We start from the raw sequence: 19,942 nt of genomic DNA on the forward strand, positions 1-19,942 counted from the left end.
CTAGTTTTGCTATCAAATTAATGCTGGCCTCATAGAATGAGTTAGGAAGTATCCCTCTCTCTTTAGTTTTATTGCAAAATTTGTGTGCAGTTGGTATTATTTCTTCCTTAAATATTTGGTAGCCTTTGGTGGGGTGCGGTGGCTCAGGCCTGTAATCCCAGCACTTTGGGAGGCCGAGGCAGGAGGATCACAAGGTCAGGAGATCGAGACCATCCTGGCTAACACGGTGAAACCTTGTCTCTACTAAAAATACAAAAAATTAGGCGGGTGAGGTGGTGGGCGCCTGTAGTCCCAATTACTCAGGAGGCTGAGGAAGGAGAATGGCGTGAACCCGGGAGGTGGAGCTTGCAGTGAGCTGAAATCGTGCCACTGCACTCCAGCCTGGGTCACAGAGCGAGACTACGTCTCAGAAAAAAAACAAAAAAAACCAAAAAAACCCAAAAAAACTGGTAGCCTTTGTGTGTGTGAAGGGTTTGAACTATAATACCTGCTTTCAAATAGATACAGGACTATACAAGGTTACTTTTTCTTTAGTGAATTTTGGTAGTTCTCATTTCTTAACAGATTGGGCCATTTCATACAAGTTATCACGTTCATTATTATATATTGTTTGAAGCCAAAACTGATTCTAACTGATACAAAATTTGATTTCTGGCATTGTACATGGCTCGTCACTACTTTTAGCACCAAGTTGATTACGAGATATGAACAGTACACTGGGCATGATAAGGAGTGGATGAGTCAGCCCTACAATAGCATTTTAAAATAAAAGACAGCTCAAGGGAACTTGATCTAGTTATTCAAGTAGTGCATAACTAGTTAGGCCTAAGCGAGAGCCAGTTTGAGAAGATTGGTTTTATTTGTTGTTGCTGCTTTGTCACTTTGCCTCTAAGCTGTTTCTAGGTATCTCAGAAACTCCGCCTCCTGGACTGTGTGTGATGTGTCTTATACAGTGGGTAACCAGTTAACCTAGAGGCAGAAGTTCCTCATGTTTGTAGGTTTGAGGTCTGTATCATAACATTGTAGGCAGATGACCTTTTATCACAGCACAGACATTCTGTGAAAATAGGACATTGTTATTTTAAAAATGGGTCTTCCCCCGGAAAGAGAAAGGCAAAGCTTTCCCCAGTCTCCCCTTTTGCAAGCCTGGGTCGTCCGCTCAAGCTGATGGGCTCACCTAACAGTTCCCGGTTCACACAGAGTCAGGTGGTGGTTGGATGAGGGGGTCTGCCCCTCATGCTCAAGGCTTCATTCTAAAGGGTCCTCTACATTTGGAAAGTTCCTGTAACAGTATTTAATGTCACTGAAATTACTGTTAGTTACAGCTGGAAAATTCTGGGGAAAAATATACCATGGGACAGTGAGCACCTACACTGGCTGGGTTGGAGCCCTTTCTAAAGATTCTGGAAACACTCGTTGAAGAACTGACTCGATGTGATTCATTGCAGGTGAAGGGATACGTCATCATTTATTTTAACATAGAAAATAGTATTAATGAGTCTGAAGCCCCTGACGCAGCTGGGGCCAGAGTGTGCCCTGCTTCTGGCAAGACATCGTGGTTTCATGGGCACAGGGTGGCTGGCACCCCTCCTCAGGTGCCGTGGTTCTGTAGTCAAAATGCGGTTCTGAAGTCAGCAATGTGGGAGGGATCTCTTACCAGTCTACACGATCTTCCTGATAGCATCACTTCCCCCTCCTTAGGGAGCATCTACATTTTGGCCAAACATTAGGAACTTAATATTTAATGTTAAAAGAGAAACTGTTTAGAAAGTCTAGGAACCTCTCATGTGCCTCGTGGCAATTATAAGATCCCTGGGCCCCCCTTAAACAAAGAGCTTTGTTCTTTTAAAGCAATTACCAGAAGTAAAAAAGCAATAATGCCAGTAAAACTTTTAAAGGCACATGTGCAGGGAGACTGTTGGAGTTCAGGCTGTCTGTGGGTAGCTGGTGATCTAGCTGTGACACCGGAAGATGCTGCCTTTTGGAGGGTGAAATCTCAGTGTCCCTACAGCCATTGCTCCTGCAAACCCCATCTGTGGTTGGTGGAGACATTAGCATTTAGTTGACACTTTTACCTTGGTTGGATGGAAGGTATTGCATTTCCATGGAGCATCATTGCATCTTGATGTATTGTCTACTAGGTTGCCAGCATCTTCAGTAGCAAGCTATGGTTAGGTTAGTCAAGTGATTCAGTCAGCAAAAATGGTGAGGTGGCCAGGCACCTTGGCTCACACCTGTAATCCCAACACTTTGGGAGGCCAAGGTAAGAGAATGACTTGAGGCTAGGAGCTCAAGACCAGCCTGGGTAACATAGGGAGATCCCATTTCTGCAAAAAATCAAAAAAGTAGCCAGGTATGATGGTGCACACCTGTTGTCGCAGCTACTCAGGAGGCTAAGGTGCCAGGATCCTTTCAGCCCAGGAGTTTGAGTTTGAGTGAGTTTGTGACTGCACTACTGCGCTCCAGCCTGGGCAACAGAGTGAGATCTGTCTAAAAAAGAAGAAAAAAGAAAAACATGGTGAAGCATTATGAAAGAATTTTGCTTGTGAGTTGCCCTTTGGTGGTTGGAAGGAAGCTCGTGTCTTGGCTTCCATACTTGCAGCATTTGCCCCATGCTGCTTTCTCAGCCCCACCTGCGCCCATCCCTCCAATGGGCCCTGCCCATGCGAAGCTCTGTCCAGTACTGCAGCCCACGGTGCCACCCTTCCCGCCTTTGGTGCATGTCCTTCGGCCTGGAGTGATTTCTCAATGTGGCTGCCATCTTCACTGTGTGCGAGCTCCTTGTCTCCAGAGCCTACCTGCAACTTTGACCTTCTCTTCCTGGAGAAACCCCTCCTCAGGATCTGGTTTTCTCTATCAGACACTGTCCTCACTGAAGAAAGCTTGCCTTTCCTCCTTTCCATGCTTCAGGCTAACTTCAAATCCTTGTCTTCAAAGTTCTTTTTTTCTCCCCATTTTCCTCACTCTCACACCAGTCCCAATGTTTTCGATGTCAAATGGGCTACATTTGTAGTCTTGGTCAAGAATTCCTGTTGAGTAAGTGGGATATCTCTCATACTGTATTTTTATTGATATGATCAGATTTATGTGTGTGTATATGGGAGCTGTTTTAAGAACTTAAAATTATGCAAGACCTCTGTAAACTTATTTTCATTCATCTGAATACATGATTTACTTACCTTAGTTAAAAATGACAGAAGGCCCTAGTTATACTGCTGCGTTTTGTTTTCAGACAACATTACATTTAAAGATCTTTTCATGTTAGTACATGTAGAGTATCCTAATTCTTTTCGACCTTTGTGTGTAATGCTATGCTATGAATTCACTGTTGTATAGAAACATTTCCCTACTGATATTGGGACTAAAGAGTACATTCCTGCAAAATATTTTAATCATTTAAAAACACTTCTGTGTTTCTGTGCTTTCTGTAGAAAGTAAAAATGTTATGTTTTAAGAATCCTACCATTTGAAGGGTATTAGTCACATGAAGATAAGGAGTAACTTCGTTTTGTAAAATAATCAGTTCTAGTTTCCTGTGTTTAAATATATGTATGTATTTAGTTTGATGCATATATATGTAATTTGTATGTACCTCATAGATTTATGACTTAGGGGTATAATGCAGATGTGTTACATGGATATATTGTGTAGTGGTGAAGTCTGGGAGTTTAGTGCACCTGTCGCTTGAGTAGTGAACGTTGTACCCTATAGGTAATTTTTCAACCCCACCCCCATCTCACCGGTGTCTATTATTGCCCTCTATAATTCCCTGTATACAATGGAACAGAAACTCTGTAACAAGTGCTATGTCTGGCACTGGGGACACACAGAGATGAATAAGGCTGTACCCTGAGGAGCATCAGACAACCTAGGCCACTGGTAATACAAGGCAAGGGAAGAAGTAGTATTGTCTTCTAAAATAGGACCAGCTGGTTTTGACTTGGGACCAGGTCTAAGGGGACAGGCCTGGGTCTGGGGAACAGGCTGTGGAAAGGGTACTTCTGGGAGTTGGGAAATCAGCCTCAGATCTGCAAGAAGCAGCTTCTCTTCATCCTTAGGCGGTGGGTGTCTTCAAATGAGAGGACCCGGGAGCAGCAGGTTCTTGTACCACTGAAGGCTGTGACAAAGGTTAATAAATGCCCTCTGCCCCCAATCCCACCTCGAGATCACAGCCACGTATGTGTTCTTCAGCTCCTTCCTTCTGACTCAGAGGTCATTGAAATTTTTTTTTACAAGAATGTAATATATAATGTGTATATGTATATTTGGTGTGTGTGTTTATCTTTATATATACTGCTGCTCTTGTTTTCACTGGGCCAATTTATAAGAATGAGCTGAAGGGTTTATATATACATACACATATAATTTTTTTCGCTGCAGATCATATTCCAACCAATGGCTTAAGAGCACAAATTGTGGTCTCCTGACAGTAACCGTGCACGCTGTATGGTTTTTAACATCGTTTTAATCAGTAACTATTCGTTTTCTTATTCTGCTTTTTCTCATTTCACATTATCTTATGTATCCTTGTTTACATAGGTTCCTAATCTCCATATTTACCACTTTTTAATAACGTTCTATCCTTTCTTTGATAGAATGTCTCAGTACAGACTGACAACTCCTCAGCTGTTGGGTTTAATGGGTGAGGAGGGGAAGGGCCTTCGGGAAAGAAGCCTCACTTATTGATTTCTCTCTTCACACCTGTGCACAGGTGCAATGGTTGGATTTACTGAAATGGTAGAGGAAAGAAACACACCATGGTACTGTTTAACACAAAGTACTTAAGCATACTCTAGGTTCTTTGAGCGGGAGATCATGAAACGTTCGGGGTATATTTTACTAATAGAAAAAAGTACAAGTCTTCCAATATGTAAACACGATTGAATTTACTATAAATTAGAGAAAAGATGAATGAATTCTTATTTTTTATTTTCCAGTTATCCCAACTACAGCACTTTGAGGCTGTTTGCTGTTCTGACATCTTGCATAGCGTTTTGTTGTCTTGAAATTTTATAAGAATTTAGGAGAAGACTAATTACTTAGCTACTAAGGGCTTCAAAGAGCTTCATTCAAAGTGAATATCTGGCTTACAATATGGAATCACTCCACTGCTTTTTTCTTATATTGTCCGATCACTTGGTCAGTTTGAAAAAGGTGCATACAGTGATACCAGAAAAAAGTTATTTTCTTGGTAGCTTTTGTTAGCTTCTTAGAACATCTGTTATCAAGCTGAGTTCATCATTCCTGGAGAGCAACTAAAGCCCTAACCAAATGTGACTTCACTGCCCGTATCATGGAAGATGATGGAGTTGGATTGGAATGTTGAGTGTTTGCCTTTGGTTTCTGAGGTCTATTTTCCAAAACGACATGGTGAAAATGGAGTCGTACACTTTACTTTTCCAGAAAGCACTGGGTATGTATGATACCCCATTGGTTTAAGAACCTCATGTTTCAAGAGGCAGCTCGGTTATCTCCCTGTAATAACAACCAATTCCACAAACCAGTTGTTTGATATGTGGGGCTTGCAGGCCTCCTGGTTTGGGGATGGAAACAAGAAAACCAAATTGGAGTTGGCCTGAAACACAGCTACCCCTGAACACTCAGCTCTCTCTGACATGGGCTTGGCTTTGGAGACTGGGTTCTAGCCTAGAGAGGACACGAGTCAAGTCCCTGATGCTACGCGATGGAAGGACACGAGGGCCTGGTCATGCCAGGTCTGTGGGACTCTAAAAATGAAGGGCAACATCATGGAAAATATTGTGACTTAAGAGAGCATCTAAGAGGCAAAAAAGTGATTTTTTTCAAAGCAATGTAGATGAAATGTTACTTAGGAAGGCGTTAAATTGAGGTAACACGTGGCCCCTTTGGAAAATCATAGGAATACCAATACAAAATGGGAACGGACTGAAGAATTTGCTTCCTGGTGAGGTAACATTAATTTTGGAATTAGATACATCTGGCTGCACTAACAGTGGTTTTCCAACTCACAGGCAGTGTTTATTAAAATGCAGATTCCTAGGTTCTTACCCAGATCTAGTGAATCATGATCTCTGGAGGAGGTTCCTAGGTATCCTAATCTTGAGTGGGCTCTCCAGCTGATTTTGAAACACAGCTAAAGCTTTTAAGAGCTTACTATGTGCCAGACACTGTTTCGAGTGCTTGCTATGCATTATCTCACTTAGAATGTAAAATGATGGTACGAGCTCAGTATTATCATCTGTGTTTCATAGCCAAGGAAGCCAAGGCTTAGAGTAGCCATTGGACTTGCCCACGGTCACACAATGGATGATGGAGCGGGGATGTGAACACATGCAACGACGTGTCTTCAGAGTCCACACTCCCAGGCACCATGGTGCCTGCTCAGCTTTTTGTGCTCTTTGTACTCTGGGAACCGCTAAACAAACCAACTTCTCTGGCTGCCGATTTCCTCATTGGTAAAACGGATACAAACAAATTTGAAAGTGTAAAGCCTGTAATAGTAAATCTTGATAATGAAGAGAAGTCCAGCAGCTCTACTTTCTTAGGCTATGAAGAACATCTATGTGATGCAATGTTCTATATTTGTTGTTTGCGTTTATGGACAAACTTCAAATATGGTAATGGCAGTAATAATGAAGAATTAAAAAAAAATTGTTTAGCATGCTTTCTTAGATGTCCCTGTGCTGAGCAATTTCACTGTGGCTAGATCTGGATCCCTTCTAATCTTTGAACATTTCCATTCTCTTTATTTGATCTTTCTACGTTTAAAAACTTTTAGCCTGACAAAGAAAAGACGCCCTCTTCTTGGGGTCAAATATTTAAAGGCCAATGAGTTTAAACACAAGTATCTGTATAAGCAATAGTAAATACACCATCCGTTTGTCTACAGTGAAGAACTTTGATCAGTGACCTGCTCAGTTTTGGAAAATACATGAAGGCCTCCATGTATTTGTTGCCCTGGCAAAGATAACTTGCCAGGAATCTTTTCAGAGGATAAAGAGAATCACTTGTTTTTGAAATTAAAATCTTTTTTTTTTTAAGGTGACAAATCTATCCTTTTGAATTTAAGAACAGGAACTTAATTCAACAATACACTTACAAATTTATTGCCTGTTGCTGAGGCTAAATTTGACAAGGTGACCTTTTATTAGTCATTTGGCCAAAAAAAAAAAAAAAAAAATTGGAATCTCTGTCAAGACTTTGCTCTTTCCAGCGTCACAGGGTGACTCATGTGAGGTTGAAAGCGAGTAGCTTTGGGCAGGACTGCCCTGGGGCACAGCTGTGACCTCTAGTTTTGGTGAGTTACAAAAATAGCTGTGGCTTATTTCCACTTGTTTATTCTCATGAGGCGTTTAAACAATGTGAATTGATGAACCACAAACTAATTTTTGTTAGGGGTTTCAGTACCTTTCCTAGAAAAACATTTCTAGCATGACCTGTAAGTAGGCAGAGCAAACTGCCCTCTTGTCTATCTCTAGGAGTAAGTTTTCTCTTCTAGAAGATAATGAGTGACATTGCTGAAGTCAGGCTGGTTGAGGACCAGGCAGGGGAGGAGAGGAAATCTACTCGACTAATAAGAACACATTATCCCTCCTGAATAATCCAGCCTGTTGCAAAAGTTTGCATAAAAAGGGTGAAATCATTGACTGATGTTTAGTCAGTGAATATTTGTCAAGTGCCTGCTATATGCCAGGTTCCAGCTACACAGTGATTTGTACAGAAAACAATGAAACCGGAAGTGGTTCCTAAGCCCCAGGATGTGGAGCCTAGGAACACGCAGTCACATACACAGCAAGTGCGGAAGCCCAGCAGTGGCCAGCGCTGCCAGGATAGGCCGAGCAGGGAAGCGCGGTGAGGGGCTGAGCTAGACGGGACACTCAGGAAGGCGTTTCTGGAGGGGTCATGTTTCAGCTGAGATCTGAAGGAGAAATAGGGTTCAACTTGCCGAAGGATGAGGAGTACCTTCTGAGTAGAGGGAAAATGTCTTCAAGGCCTGGTGGAGGTGGTGGAGGTGGGGAGAGGAGTGATGTGTCTGATGAGCTGAAAGCACTGGGTGTCGCTGGTGCTTGGATATCCTGGGGTGAGGGGAGTAGGGTACAGATGGAGCGAATGACTTAGGCAGGAGAAGACCATGAAGAGCCTGTGGGCTCTGAGCTGGGGTAAGCTGCGGAAGGATTTTAGGCAAAGTGTGATAAAATCAGATTTGCATTTTGTAAAGAACTTTCTGTCCACCATGTGGAGAACAAACACAGATAGACAGGCCAGAAGTATGGAGACAAGTCAAGAGGTTGAGGCATGGGCAGGCACGGTTTCTAGGATGAGGGTGGTGGTGAGGATGGAGACAGAGACACGTAGGAAGGAAAATCTCCCTTGACTGGGAGAGGGACCATTTAAACACAGTGAGAGAGAGAGAAAGACTGGATTGACTGCCAGCGTTGAAGCATCTCCAAATGGTGGATGGTGGTTTTACTCACTCAGAGAGGAACCACTGGAAGCAGACTAAGGTTGTTATTGTTGGAAATGTTATGAATTTAGATGCATATAGTGTTGAAGCATGTCTTTCTGATATCCCAATAGAGACAACTAGAGACATCCATCTAGCTATATAGCTCTGGATCTCAGAAGAGCAATCAAGATTGGACAAAAGAATTTGGGAGTCTCTGTATGGCCATGGGTATTGATAGAGTGTGAAAGGAATGAACTATAAATGAACTTTGAGAAATTACAACATTTAATGACTGAGTGGAGGAGGATGAGCCAGCAAGGAAGATTGAGAGGGACATGCAGGAGGAAAACCAAGAGAATGCAGTTTCCTGGAAACCAAAGGAAGGTGGTATTTCAAAGAGAGAGAATAATAGTCAGTGGTGCCAAAAGCTACAGATGGTCCAGTAAGATGAGGAGGGACCAGATTCCATTGGATTTAGCAACACGGAGATTCTCAGTAACTTCAGGAGGATTAACTTCAGAAATTAATGTGAAATCCAGGGGCAGGGGCGTGTTTTACCCAATGCAGAATATAACAATATTTTTAGGGCACTAATCATAAAGTTAAAGCACAGATACATACTGACCTCTGGCTGACTGATTTCAGAGATATGCCATATGGATATTTCTGGAAAGATTTGTAGCTTTCTGGACAAGCAGTGGGGTGGGGAAGAAATGTAGCAAGTTTATGTGTGGGGGGAAAGAAAAGTAGTCAGAAGCCCTGAGTGTTAGTATTTGCAGCCAAAACTCAAAAGCAGGCCAGGTGATCAGAGGTGCAGCTCTTGCATCTCTAAAGCTGCAGGACTAGGATATAGTTGCCAGAATCTATGAAAGTGTGAGTGCTGTGGGTCTTGCCTCGTGAAGGCAGAAAGGTGCAATGAGAGTCTTGTCCATTCTATCGCCAGCCGTATTAGTCTGTTCTCATGCTGCTAATAAAGATGTACCCAAGATTGGGTAATTTATAAAGGAAAGAGGTTTAATGGACTCACAGTTCCACATAACTAGGGAGGCCTCATAGTCATGGCAGAAGGGAAGGTGAAAAGCAAAGGCACGCCTTATATGGCAGCAGGCAAGAGAGCTTGTGCAGGGGACACGATGTATAAAACCATCAGATCTTGTGAGACTTATTCACTACCACAAGAATCAACCCCATGATTCAATTATCTCCCCCTGGTCCTGCCCTTGACTCCTGGGGATTACTACAATTCAAGGTGAGATTTGGGTGGGGACACAGCCAAACCATGTCACCAGCTCTGCATTATATTGGGGGTAACTCTGCTTGCTTTTTTTTTTTGGTTGTTGTTGTTGTTGCTATTTTCAACTGGGAATGACACTGTTCTAGGTTTCTTTTCCTGAGGTCATTTGCAGTTTTGAAATTGTAATAATTACGTTCATCAAGGTGAACATCTAATTTTGCATGCTCAATTAAGCTAATCTGGCATTTGCTGTCCTGTCTTCATCATTGGATGAGCTAATTCTTTGTACTTTTTTTTTTTTAATCACAGTATTTTGTCTCCCCACTTGCCTTTTAATCCTCTGTGCATGTGGCAGTGAGCTGTGGCACTCCCTCAAAGGATGAAGTCATGTTTGCTCCCCTGAGGCCTTCTCTGTGTAATCGTGGTCTCTGTATAACACCAAGGCCGCAATTTTCAGGAATAAACACAGATGGGAATGGATGATTCCCTGGTTTCATAAAACCTCTAAGCAACATTAGATAATGCTCATTGATAGAAGTAAAACTCAATTATTCTCTGTGCCAGTAGTTTTTATGTCTCATAAGAGATTCTACTGGAGGGATCACTGGGTATTTCAAAGATGTTTGGAAACAACACGTTGATGGAATTGTCTTCAATGGAAAGTCATAAATGTTTGCTGATGATTTTTGGTGGGTCTATCAAAATCAATTAACCCTACCATTGTTTCATTTTGTGCTCACTTAAAAAATAAGTATTGAAGAGGACGAATTTTGCAGCAATGGGGAAAATACTCCTGAATACTGAAAACTCTTTGAATTCTAGAAGAATAGAAACTTGAGAATTGTTCCTCAATGGGAGAAATATTTAGAAAGGCAATTTTCATCACTTTGTATTTTTCCGTGCAAGTGGAATAGTTAAAAACATAGTGATTTAAGCTGACTAAAAGTATGATGAAAGAAACGTGAAATTTCTTCTAAGTGGGGTATTTAAAAATCATATTGAAATCTGAGGATGCTATGGAAGCTGTTAAAAGTTTATTCACTGGAATATGTACAACATATATTTTGCACAGGAAAAAATGTTTTTTGATATAATGACATTTATGATGTAAAATATAATAGGACACAACTTCAACTTGAATGTTTAAGAGGAATTAAATAAGATCACGGCTGCAAAGTTCTCAGCACAGTGCCTGGTGCACTGTGTATGCAGATGGCAGCTGGTGTTACAAACCTCTCACTTCTCTAAAGAATTCTTCACTAGAGCAATGCTGGTGACATGTCTGCACATCATGGGAACTTTTGGGAATCTTATGTACACCCAGTGTCTTTTCTCAAGACAAGCTGCATACTCACAAAGGCCAGGTGCTTTGCCTCAAACTGACTGGCCCAGTTTGGGGCATTAACCAACAGTGTCCGAATATGAGATGTAATTTGTTTACAAGGTGCTTCAGCCGTTCTGTGGTGAGGTTGCCTATTGAGTAGTTATCAGTTGACACATCTGACATTTTTTCAATGTCCTAAAAGATTCTTGGTAACATCAGGAAGATTGACTTCAGAAATTAATGTGTAATCCAGTGGCAGGAACACATTTTATCCATTTTTTTCAACATTTTACATTGAAAAAAATGTCAGATGTGTCAACTGGTAAAAACAAAAGGGATATGTCATAAGATCAATCAGTAAAAACAAAGGGGTTGTATCATAAGAGGAAGAAGGGAAAGACTTAGATGGAGAAGAAGGCAGAGAGAGAAGCTGCACCGTGGGGATAATGGCATCAGTGGAGGCAGTCGTGGGCATCTGCTGATGAAGGGTGCTTATGGTCCAGTAAGATGGGGAGAGACCATGGACTGTGTGGGGCTCAGACAGTGTGGAGCCTACTTCATTTCTCCACTAGGCCTGGCTGTGTAGTTTCAGAGATGTCCTCTGAGTTTTCTTTCTTCATTATCTTCAACACCTCAGGCTGTGCTTCTCAAAATTTCCAATGAAAGTACCCCACAGTCTGATAGTCGAGATGGGGAGCCTTGGAGATCTGGAGATCCAGGCTGGAGCTGCAGGCAGATTCCCTTCACTTCTCTACTTCTCTATGAGATTCCCTTCGCTTTTTCTTAGGATCTCAAAAATGTACCTGATTTTCATACTTCAGTCTGTAATAGATTTATTTGAATTGGGGGGAAGACTGTCATCCAGAGAACAGATGCAGTAAGAAAATGTGCTGCTATTTGAGTACCACATTTGGAGAATTGATTTAAGCAACCTGGCACACCTCTGTTCTTTACAAAGTAAATGGCCAGAGAACAAGATGACCTCACTTTTTCCCAGAAAGCGGAGAGGGTCATTTGCAGTCTCTTGTAAAGATTGAAAGGGGGTCTGTAACCCAAGCTACAGGGTCCCCTCATGCAGCTGGTCCTGGGACCCAAATTAGTATTTACCATTTTCTTTCTTTACTGCCCATTCAAGATTCTTCACCACTAACCAACATTTCAGTGGGTCTGGGTGGTTTGACCAATGGGATAATCCAGGCCTTTAGCCCTGAGGGGTGTGAACTCTTAGTTGCCTTGCTTTTATAGGTGTGTGATTGAAGACATTGTTATTTACGGCTGCCATGGAGCATGAAGGCACCTTGTGGGACTGTAGGCAACAATGCAACTGTGGAGAGATGCATAAACTACACTTGGCTTGACAGCCCACTGTAGACAGTGGTGGTTCAGAGTCCTTGATATTTTGCTCTTTTCATGTAATGTTTCTTAGATGCATTTCCGAGTAGCAATAGAATTCACACATGAAGCAGTTCATTTTTAGCTTCTCTGCTTCTCTACAGTGTTTTAAGTACACTGATATGTTATCATTTCTTTAGTCAGTATTCAACTACAAGATATTTATCTCTGTATTATTTTTTGGCTCCCAGCTTTTGGGATATCCAGCTTCCTTGGGCAATACTTCTCCATGATCTTTCCAGTTGGATATTTGAAAATACAGTGGAAATAATTACATCTTAGACACAAAAATCTACTTGATGGTGTATCAGTTTATAAAAGAGGGGATGTAGACTTAAAAATTTCAAAATCAGAACTTCTAGTAATCATCTAAAGTTATTAATAGATTAAAAAATAATTCCAAGGATTTAATGATATGCTTTACCATAATCATAACAAGTTGTGCAAACATATTCATAGAAATCATTAATATATGTTAAGTACCTTGCTAAGCGTTTTACTGGTATAACCTCATATAATAATCTCCTGTGGTTATCTACAATTTATGGATAAGAAAATATATCCAGTCAGTAGTGGAGCTGGGACTCGAAGCTGAGACTGTGGAGACAGCAAAACCCATCCCACGAGGCCAGTGAGAAGAGATCAGGTCAGTTTCAAAGTGAAGGCATTAAAATATGTGTAAGAACACCCTTGGGTGTAAGATGGGCCCCAACCCTCTGCATTTATGCTGAACCCACCAAAATGTCAAACATTGAATCCCTTTAAAAACTGTCCTTGGCTAAGTCTAAGAACAGGAGCTGGATTTCACCACATAGGCCATATGTTTGCAGCCCTCCAATTCTTATGGAAGCATTTTGAAAGCACTTTCACTCCAAAACAAGTTAAAAAGATCGCTCTAATCAGCAACTCAACAATTTAAACTACATGTTGGCTTAATTAAAACATTTAGATCACAGTTGGATATTATTTCTCTATTGAAATATTTTCCACAAGGATATCATTTTTTGTGAGGTAGATTAGTAAACAGATGAAGGTAAAATATCTGAGACATGGGCTCATTCATTGGATAGAATTTATTGTATTCCCTTTGGAGTTGTTGTAGGATAATGACAGGAATGGAAACATGCATTCACGTAACAATCATTTACTCATTTATCAAGAACGTATTCAGCTGGTGCTGTGTGGCAGACATCCTGTTAGTTGCTATGTCTACAGATAGTTCAAAGTGCTGTTTTCTTAGTACAGTGCAGATTGTTTTAAAGTGTCACTAAGGAGGTATTTCCATAGTTCATCTGTAGAAGCAGTCTTTTTAGGCGTTTCCTGTTCTATGCTTTTATTCTTTAATAGTTACAACAATTATATAAAAGGGCTAGGGATGTCATCCTACAGTTATAGAGTGTTAGATTTGGAATTACATCAAGGACACCTTCTTCATTCCACAGATACGAACTGACGCCAGGAAGCACAGTAACCTGGAAAAGTTTGCAGAACAATTTAGAGGTGCAGGCAGGAGTGAAACCAAGCCCCTTATTTCTCCCTTGTCTTTATTTTACTACGCTACTGAAAATGAAGGCATAAATGTTTATCCTCAAGGTGAGAAATCCATTTTAACCCATTCTAGATATATAATAAGTTATGAATATCTCCTGCAAAGCTCATAACTCTCCAAATAATCTCAACAGATTCAACATGCAATGCCAAGAAATTCTTAATTATAAACTAAATAGTTCATTAAGACATTAAATCCACTTGATCATGGTGGATAAGCTTTTTGATGTGCTGCTGGATTCAGTTTGCTGGTATTTTATTGAGGATTTTTGCATCGATGTTCATCAGGGATATTGGTCTAAAATTTTCTTTTTTTTTTTTGTGTCTCTGCCATCCCTGGGATGCAAGGCTGGTTCAACATATGCAAATCAATAATAGTAATCCATCATATAAACAGAACCAAAGACGGAAACCACATGATTATCTCAATAGATGCAGAAAAGGCCTTTGGCAAAATTCAACAGCCCTTCATGCTAAAAACTCTCAAAAAATTAGGTATTGATGGGACATATCTCAAAATAATAAGAGCTATTTATGACAAACCCACAGCCAATATCATACTGAATGGACAAAAACTGGAAGCATTCCCTTTGAAAACTGGCACAAGACAGGGATGCCCTCTCTCACCACTCCTATTCAACATAGTGTTGGAAGTTCTGGACAGGACAATCAGGCAGGAGAAAGAAATAAAGGGTATTCAGTTAGGAAAAGAGGAAGTCAAATTGTCCCTGTTTGCAGATGACATGATTGTATATTTAGAAAACTCCATCATCTCAGCCCACAATCTCCTTAAGCTGATAAGCAACTTCAGCAAAGTCTCAGGATATAAAATCAATGTGCAAAAATCACAAGCATTCCTATACACCAATAACAGACAAACTGAGAGCCAAATCATGAATGAACTCCCATTCACAATTGTTTCAAAGAGAATGAAATACCTAGGAATCCAACTTACAAGGGATGTGAAGGACCTCTTCAAGGAGAACTAAAAACCACTGCTCAACGAAATAAAAGAGGACACAAACAAATGGAAGAACATTCCATGCTCGTGGATAGGAACAATCAATATGGTGAAAATGGCCATACTGCCCAAGGTAATTTATAGATTCAATGCCATCCCCATCAAGCTATCAATGACTTCCTCCACATAATTGGAAAAAACTACTTTAAAGTTCATATGGAACCAAAAAAGAGCCCGCATTGCCAAGACAATCCTAAGTCAAAAGAACAAAGCTGGAGGCATCACACTACCTGACTTCAAACTATACTACAAGGGTACAGTAACCAAAACAGCATGGTACAGGTACCAAAACAGAGATATAGAGCAATGGAACAGAACAGAGTCCTCAGAAATAATACCACACATCTACAACCATCTGATCTTTGACAAACCTGACAAAAACAAGAAATGGGGAACGGATTCCCTATTTAATAAATGATGCTGGAAAACTGGCTAGCCATATGTAGGAAGCTGGAACTGGATCCCTTCCTTACTCCTTATACAAAAATTAATTCAAGATGGATTATAGACTTAAATGTTAGACCTAAAACTGTAAAAACCCTGAAAGAAACTAAAAGAAAACCTAGGCAATACCATTTAGGACATAGGCATGGGCAAGGACTTCATGACTAAAACACCAAAAGCAATGGCAACAAAAGCCAAAACTGACAAATAGGATCTAATTAAACTAAAGAGCTTCTGCACATCAAAAGAAACTACCATCAGAGTGAACAGGCAACCTACAAAATGGGAGAAAATTTTTGCAATCTACCCATCTGACAAAGGGCTAATATCTAGAATCTGCAAATAACTTAAACAAATTTACAAGAAAAAAATCAAACAATCCCATCAAAAAGTGGGTGAAGGATATGAACAGACACTTCTCAAAGGAAGACATTTATGCAGCCAACAGACACATGAAAAAATGCCCATCATCACTGGCCATCAGAGAAATGCAAATCAAAACCACAGTGAGATACCATCTCACACCAGTTAGAATGGCGATCATTAAAAAGTCAGACTGCCCCCAATAATCCCTCAGTGACTGACACTTGAATATAAACTTGTAATATGAATGGTTCTTCCGAAGAATCTCACAGGCTCCAATTTGGCAGTGATGAGAAACCTTGCAGGGTTTTGAGGCAAATGCCTTAAAACGAAGAATAAAATGAATATTAAAGAGAACACAGGCTCTTCGTGGTCTTCCCCTGAGTTAGCACATGGGAGGATATGCATAGGTTATATGCAATACTTTGTATTAGAGACTTGAGCATTCATGGCTTTTGGTATTTGAGGGGGGTCTTGGAACAAATCCCCCACCGACAATAAGAGGCAACTATATGTGTCCAATCTAGGTCACCTACAACTTTGAATGTCTTTCCTTCTTCTATCACATATATGTGTGTGTGTATATATGTGTGTGTGTGTGTATGTGTGTGTGTGTGTATAGTTGTTTGGTTTTCACGGGAAACAGACTGTGACATTTACATGCAGATAGCTGATTTAATGGGAAATAACACTATTTCCCACTAAGGCTGAGGAACAACACCTGTTGGAGGTGAGACGACTGGGTTGGGCCAGGAGGTATTAATATTTGAACCTCAATGGGATTGCAACAGCGGCCTCAGCCAATTCTGCAAGGAGCTCTGGGACTGGGTTGACTCTTCATAGTTGTCCAGCCTTGAGATAATGTACCCAGGCCTCTAAATGTCCCCAGCCCCTGTCTAGTCATTGGAAAGGGAATGCCTCTGGGCATGGAACAGGAGTTTGAGAAATGAACAGAGTTGGTCTGGGACCTGTCTGCTGCTCTGTAAAATAATCTTTGAAGACCAAGTGACTGAAATCACATTGAGAAAATGAGACTTGTGGCAATTGGTGAGTAGTTGTTATGATACTTAAAATAGTTGATAGGGCTGAAGGTAGAGAGATGAGTTATAATTTGGACATGTCTCTTTTTTACTTTTCTGACAAAGCAATCCAGATTCTTTTGCTGGAAGGGAGATGTTTAAATGGCATAAACCTTCTCCTTGATTGCCTGGAGCTGTGGTTGGGAAGCCCAAACAGGCAATGATGGTGGATCAATTGCTGCATTGAAAAAAATTTTATTCAACATTAACTTCTTAGCAGGACTTTGGAAACTGGCCCAGTTCTCTACTGGCTTAGCAAATGCCTGGAAAATGGGACTTAAAAACAGTAACATAAATCAAAGGGTTAGGGCAAGGAGATATGGATGTCTAGGAGGACAGCTACAGGTTCTTGAAGATTAAGCTTTTCCTGTGCAGTTTGGTATCACAGCCTAATGAGCAATGCGTTTGGCAGGTGGATCCTGCTTGAGAGTAGGATAGAGAAATTAGGAAAGAAATGAAGAGTTCTAAAGGGAGTATTTTTTAGATTTAAGAAGGTAAAAAATTCAAAATAACAACTCTAAAAATTAAAAAATCTCAAATGTCTTACGTTCATCATTATGGAAATAGTGTTTATCTTCTATCCAAGTCATAATCACAGGATGCGATTAGAGATATATGTGGCGTATGTGAATAGTCTTGGGCCTCCAGGATGTTGAAGGTGAGAAAACTGTGTCATAGCTGGGATCATTGAGAGAAAAGAGGGTGTTCAGCCCGGACCCCTTCTAACAAGAGAGCTGATGATGGCCTTTGAATATGAAATTCTGATGTGCACAAAAGAAAATAACCTTGTTTACATTGTGTTGCTCCAGAGAAAAGAACAGGAAGCAATGAGAAGACACAGGGAGAGAGATTTTGATTCAAGCTAAGAAACCACCTTCTGACATTAGGGTCAGGGAGGCCTGGGGAAGTGGCGCCCCTCCCACTGGACGTCCTCCCACAGAGGGAGGTGACCGTCTGCAGGACCCTGAGGAGGCGTTTTCTAGACTGAACGGGACAGCAGGCCATATATCCGCTAAAGGCCTTCCTTATTCTGGGATTTTATTACTCTGGGTCCTCAGAGACAAATTTTTCATCCTGGTTCCTTTTTGTCTTCAGTCATCACACCACCGTGACCATGACTAGGTTGGCGTGTAAAGGAGGCTCTCGTTAGACATGGCCTCTTCCCCTGCAACTCTGATGTCGGTGTAGCCCAGAGGAGGGGGCAAGGCCTTGTAGTAGAAAGAGTGTGGATTTGGAATCGGGCAGTTTTACGTTTAAATTCTAGCTGTTATGTTGCTTGTATAAGTCACGCCACTTTTCTAATTATTCGACTTCTCTGCATAATACTAAGTTAAATAACACTTGAGTAACGATACTTAAGTTAGATGACAGGAACTGTTTGAAAGTGCCTAGCTCCCAGCAGGTGTCCACAAACGCAAATTTCTCTTTCTCCAGAACTCTGCGTGTTTCCCTTCTGATTGCAGTTATTACGTGATCGCACATAATGTTCAACAACTCAGCTCCCTCTGGTACTTCCTTCTGCCAAAACTAGGTCTTAGAGATTCACTGTGGCTGAAAAAAGTCAGGAAGGAAAATGGAGAGGCCAAGAGGCAAAGCACAGCCTGGCCTGGTATTTCTCATCTTCTTCAGAACCCAGCACATCACCCCCGCTAAGTCGTCTCCTTTATATCTTACTTCTCTCTGTGACATCATCATTGTCCACATCATCTGGCCCCTGTTCCCATCTATCTTGGGCAGGTGGCTGAAAAGTCGACCCAGTGTTCCCAGGAGATACTACCAGGCTTCCTCCAGGAAAGACAGGAGCCTAAATGACTGGAATAGCCAAGAGCTGGATGGGGATATTCAACCTGCACCTGTTCCTTGCAGGTGCAGGTTGAATATCCCCATCACACTGTGAAGTCCCCTGATATGGGACCTGTTGTCTCTCCCAGTACCCTGCACATGCCTGGATGTTGGCGGGATAGATGGATATGGAAATCTGTCACTTTAGTAGAGTTTGGGAAATGCTCTTCTACAAATTTAAAAGAGATGATAAAAACCGGATATGACATTTTAAATGAGAGAGAAAATTCTAAATACTTACAAGGAAATCAATACGGTTCCTCTGTGGTGATATTGTTGAAAATACCAGAGACTCTTTTCATGGTTTACTCAGCTTTTGTCTGTATAAATCTGAGTCTATGACATGCGTCGCTATGAGGGAGGACCCTTTTACTGGTTCTATGTGCTGATGTCCTGGATATCCCAGGGGCTGCTACTGATGGCTCGGACCTGCAGGCCTCTCTGCACAGCTGCCGGGGGAATGGAGCTGCTTCCATTATTTCTCACTTGTCTCTGTGACATCATCATTGTCTACATCATCTGCCTCTGGTCCCTCCTGCAGGCCTAGGCATCTTGGGCAGGTGGCTGAAAAGTGGAGCCAGTGTCCCCGGGATAGGGAAGTCCCTCCCCTTGAACGGACCTAGGCTCTTTATATCTTCTCCTGTAGTGCTGGGCCAATAACTGACTGCTTTATGGAAAAAAAAATACAGAAAACAAACAAACAAACAAAAAACCCACCTTGCGTTCATGCCCCAAGACTGAGCAGACTCTGTGGTACGGTTTATTCCCCAGAGGCCCCATGGGCTCAGGCTGAAGCCCGACTGCATCGGAGACCACATCCTTTTTCACTTTTCTTTCCTCCCTTCCAGATACGGCTCCCACCAACCCCCACATGTTTCTCGTGAGTGCACTCCGTTAATAAATGTCTTGCACAAACATCCCCTTCTCAGGTTCTGCTCCAGGGAACAGTACCCAGGACACTACCAGCATCTCTGCCTCCATAACACACACCTGTCATCCCACACGTCAAAAGGCATCCCATGTAATAGGATACAAGCACGACTGCGAACTCACTCACTGCCCCCGCCCCCCACAACGAGGAGACAGAGGAAAAGTCCATCACTCATCTCGAGAGAGTTTTTGGAGCCACTGTTCTTGGAGCCCGTTACCTCTGGGTGAGATTCATTTTTCCCCTATTTCTGTTTTAACTTTTTACATTTTCAAAGTGAGAAAAAAGGTGGGTGCAATGGCTCACACCTGTAATCCCAGCACTTTGAAAGGCTGAGGTGGG

At 41.6% G+C, this 19,942-nt stretch overlaps 1 long non-coding RNA gene across 1 annotated transcript; it reads right to left on the reverse strand.

Moving 5' to 3' along the window:
* Positions 1–1,524: 1,524 nt before the first annotated feature.
* On the reverse strand, positions 1,525–19,115 carry LOC126941143 (uncharacterized). The gene is made up of 4 exons (XR_007721102.1): positions 18,914–19,115; positions 2,799–3,029; positions 2,076–2,490; positions 1,525–1,708 (listed from the first exon to the last, which is right to left on the reverse strand). It is a non-coding gene; the product is annotated as an uncharacterized LOC126941143 (long non-coding RNA).
* Between the last annotated feature and the right edge of the window lie 827 nt (positions 19,116–19,942).

Source organism: Macaca thibetana, chromosome 18 (genome assembly GCF_024542745.1).
Source record: "Macaca thibetana thibetana isolate TM-01 chromosome 18, ASM2454274v1, whole genome shotgun sequence".
Taxonomy (NCBI): Eukaryota; Metazoa; Chordata; class Mammalia; order Primates; family Cercopithecidae; genus Macaca; species Macaca thibetana.